Genomic DNA, 4,926 nt, shown 5'->3' on the forward strand with positions numbered 1-4,926 from the left:
TTTTCTGTACAGTTAGGGGGTCTTACATGGTCATTTGGCTTTTTTTGCAGAAATTGAATTGGCAGCTGAGAAAATTCCTACGCACTATTTTCATTTGGGTGCCTCTGTACACTACATACTTTGGTAAATCTTTGCATATTGGGCATCAAACTGTTCAGTCGACCTCTGGCATTCATATTTAGGGTGATGTGTCATTATATGTAAGAAATGTTATAAGATAAATGTGGCAAATTGCAACAATTTAGGCCTTTTTCAGAAAAGTCATAAAAGCCATTTACTTTAGGAAAGCTTTGCAGGTTGGTACTTTTGTGTAGAAAGGCTTCTTTACCCATGTTGGATTTGTAAAAATGTGTACTTTCCAAAAATATATGGTTTTTAGGGGTCACCCTACATTTCTGCAGCTTCTACCCCACATAAAACTGCCATGTGTTTATGAATTAGGTAAAGGTAAGCCATGAAATTAGTGTGCACAAGGTATATTTTGGGGTCTCTAAGTGCCATGTGCTATGATAAACCCATGTACAGTGGGCCCCAAACTGTTCAGTAGACCTCTGGGGTTCATATTTAGGGTGTTTTATCTTGGTACCTAATGACCTGTAGAAAATAAGATGCTGCATAGTGGAAGTTTTAAGGGGATTTTTGGAAATGTCATAAAAACTTAGGAAAGCTTTGCGGCTTGGTACTTTGGAGTAGAAAGACATGGGTACCCATTTTAGATTTGGGGGAATGTGTACTTTCCAAAAATATATAGCTTCCTGTGGTGAGCTCACTATTTTGTAGCATTATCCCACATAAAGCATGTAAATATGTTGATTTTGCAGGAACTGAAATGACAGAAATGACAGATCACATGGGGGTATGTTCACATTGGGGCCCCTACATGCCAAATACTTAGGTAAACCTATACATATTGGGCATCAAAATGTTCAGTGGACCCCTGGCGTTCAAATTCAGGGTGTTTTATCCTGGTACCTAATGATACGTGGGAGATAAGATGCAGCAAACTGGAAGCTTTAAGAAGATTTTTGGAAATATTATCAAAATTGCTAACTTTAGAAAAGCTTTGTGGCTTTGTACTTTGGAGTAGAAAGATATGGGTACCCATTTTGAATTCAGGGGAATGTGTACTTTCCACAAATATATGGCTTTCTGGGGTGAGCATACTTTTTGTATCTTTTTTCTACATAAAATGATGTAAATGTGTTGATTTTGCAGAAGCTGAAATGACAGAAATGATAGATCATATGGGGGTATGTTTACACTGGGGCCCCTACATGCCACATACTTAGGTAAACCTATACATATTGGGCATCAAACTATTCAGTGGACCCCTGGCGTTCAAATTTAGGGTGCTTTATCTTGGTACCTAATGCTATGTGGGAGATAAGATGCTGCAAAGTGGAAGCTTTGAGGGGATTTTTGGAAATGTCATCAAAATTGCCAACTTTAGAAAAGCTGTGCGGCTTAGTACTTTGGAGTAGAAAGACACAGGTACCCATTTTAGATTTGGGAGAATGTGTACTTTCCAAAAATAAATGACTTTTTGGGGTGTGCGTACTTTTTACTAGCTTTATCCCACATATAATGATGTAAATGTGTTGATTTTGCAAAAGCAGACATGATAGAAATTATATATCATATGGGGGTATGTTCACATTGGGGCCCCTACATGCCACATACTTAGGTAAACCTATACATATTGGGCATCAAACTGTTCAGTGGACCCCTGGCGTTCATATTTAGGGTGTTTTATTTGGTTACTTTATGACCTGTAGGAGATAAGATACTATAGACTGGAAGCTTTGAAGCGATTTTTTAAAAATGTCACAAATTTTGATAAAAACCAATAACTTTAGGAAAGCATTGTGACTTGGTAGTTTGGAGTAGACAAACAGTTGTGCCTATTCTGGATTCCCCAGAAATGTACAATTTTCTGGGATAAACCTTCTGTTAGTGGAATTTTTTACCTTAAAATCTAACGTATGCAGCTTTCTGGAGCAGTGCTTTGGAAATTTGGTAGTGTACTGCTGGGAGTTTTTGACCTATACAAGTGAGAAATCTCACAACACAACATAGACAGACACAGACAGGGTCAGTAGGACAATGACATAAACACAACAGTGAGAGACTCAGACAGGGCCAGTAGGACAATGACATAAACACAACATTGACAGATACGGAGATAACCAATAAGCCTGAATATAGTGAGGCCAGGTCATTGGTTCAGATGAATTCCATTTACTGGAAGCACGTTGGACTAGAGAAACTAATATAATCAGTAACTCTTCATATCTGGCCTTTTGTGACTTAATAAATATTTGTTTTTTTTTTTTTATAGAAATGACTTTGGGTCCAGCCTGGCTCTGTTACATTATAACTCCATCCACTTTCACTTTCACACTCAAAGTTTCCCTATTTCTCAATATATATATATATCTATATATATATATTTTATTTTTTAAAGAATAGGAGGCCTAACAATACCCCCAATATCCCCAGAACCCAATGCAAAAAATCAAACCTGCCCGATTGAGATCCGGGCCAATTTCAGGCCAGGTATCATTTGGGAAGGCCCATTGGTGGTGCCCATACGCGGGCAGATAAGCTGCCAAATCGGTCTAAAGGGCGAATATCGGCAGCTGAAATTGGACCGTATATGGGCACCTTTACCCAATCATCATGCAATTGACGTGTGTAGGTATGTACCCAGCACAATCCAATGCATAATGTATGCATTTAGCAGTATTTCCACCCTGAAAAACATGAGAGATTTGAAAGAAAGGGGGGGCACTAAGCGTTTTACCATATAAATCCATAGGGCACAATGTTTCAATGTTTGTTGTCTGCTTTTTGGCACCTGTGAGCCCCCATGCCTCCATCTCATGCGGCTCTTTATCTGTCTCACTGGGCACAATTTTTGGTCAAACTTGTTAAAATTTACCTGGAATAACCCCGGGCTTGTTGGCTTATCCAAAAAGGTAGTGATTAACCGTAAATAAACTTATGGGCTTCGTCCTTACCAGCAGGGCTTGGATCCATTTATTGTAACTGTGCCAAGTGCCCTGGCATCTCCTGCAATGGGTGCTGCCTCCAATGTGATTCTCTTACTCACTGCTACAGGGAACTCATGTATTATAAGGGATACTGTACCCCCTACTGTAAATGATAAGGATATTAGCAGTCACTGAGGGGTTCTGTGCCCCCCATATAAAGGCACAAGGCTGCAGGCTGAGTTATACAGGGAACTCTGAGTATCACTCATGTATTATAAGGGATAATGTACCCCCTACTGTAAATGATAAGGATATTAGCAGTCACTGAGGGGTTCTGTGCCCCCCATATAAAGGCACAAGGCTGCAGGCTGAGTTATACAGGGAACTCTGAGTATCACTCATGTATTATAAGGGATAATGTACCCCCTACTGTAAATGATAAGGATATTAGCAGTCACTGAGGGGCTTCTGCTGCCATGGTACTTTCCTCCCCCCAATGCTGCCCCATCCCCGTCTATACTCTCCTCTCATTGACTCTTCCCCACTTACGTTCGAGCAACACAAGTATGAAAACAGTTAAGTGACCTATGAAAGAATCCCGCCAAACTGGAATATATATACTGTATATCACTAAATATTGCCATTCTGCATCTTTTTCCTTGAGCCGCCATTTAGTGATCACCTGACAGGAAGTGATGCAGCTCTAACTGTAACAGGAAGTAGTGTGGGAGTAAAAGACAGAATGCTAAGACCTAATGCATACAGTATGTGTATCCTTGGCTTGTTTGTGTGCACCTTGAATCATATAATCTGGGGGGGGGGCGTAAAATTCCGCAAAAATTGTGCATTGAGGGCGGCGCCAGAAGCCCCCATAGTCGCCACTGAGTTGAGGGGGCACCAGAAGCCCCCAGAGTCACCACTGAGTTGAGAGGGCACCAGAAGCCCCTAGAGTCGCCACTGAGTTGAGGGGGAACCAGAAGCCCCTAGAGTCGCCACTGAGTCGAGGGGGTGCCAGAAGTCCCCAGAGTCACCACTGAGTTGAGGGGGTGCCAGAAGTCCCCAGAGTCGCCACTGAGCTTAGGGGGTGCCAGAAGCCCCCAGAGTCACCACTGAGTTGACAGGGCGCCACAAGCCCCCAGAGTCACCACGGAGTTGAGGGGGCGCCAGAAGCCCCCAGAGTCGCCACTGAGTTGAGGGGGTGCCAGAAGCCCCCAGTGTCGCCACTGAGTTGAGGGGCGCCAGAAGCCCCCAGTGTCGCCACTGAGTTGAGGGGGTGCCAGAAGTCCCCAGAGTCGCCACTGAGCTTAGGGGGTGCCAGAAGCCCCCAGAGTCGCCACTGAGTTGAGGGGGCTCCAGAAGCCCCCAGAGTCGCCACTGAGTTGAGGGGGCTCCAGAAGCCCCTAGAGTTGCCACGGAGTTGAGGGGGTGCCAGAAGCCCCCGGAGTAGCCACTGAGTTGAGGGGGCGCCAGAAGCCCCCAGAGTAGCCACTGAGTTGAGGGGAGCGCCAGAAGCCCCCCAGAGTCGCCACTAAATTGAGGGGGTGCCAGAAGCCCCCAGAGTCGCCTCTGAGTTGATGGGATGCCAGAATCCCCCAGAGTCGCCACTGAGTTGAGGGGGCGCCAGAATCCCCCAGAGTCGCCACTGAGTTGATGGGGGGCCAGAAGCCCCCAGAGTCACCACTGAGTTGAGGGGGCGCCAGAAGCCCCCAGAGTCACCACTGAGTTGAGGGGAGCGCCAGAAGCCCCCCAGAGTCACCACTAAATTGAGGGGGTGCCAGAAGCCCCCAGAGTCGCCACTGAGTTGATGGGGCGCCAGAAGCCCCCAGAGTCGCCACTGAGTTGATGGGGCGCCAGAAGCCCCCAGAGTCGCCACTGAGTTGAGGGGGCACTTGCTCTGCTGTAACCAAGAAATAATTATTGAATGAAACGACTC

This window comes from Xenopus tropicalis, chromosome 8 (genome assembly GCF_000004195.4).
Source record: "Xenopus tropicalis strain Nigerian chromosome 8, UCB_Xtro_10.0, whole genome shotgun sequence".
NCBI lineage: Eukaryota > Metazoa > Chordata > Amphibia > Anura > Pipidae > Xenopus > Xenopus tropicalis.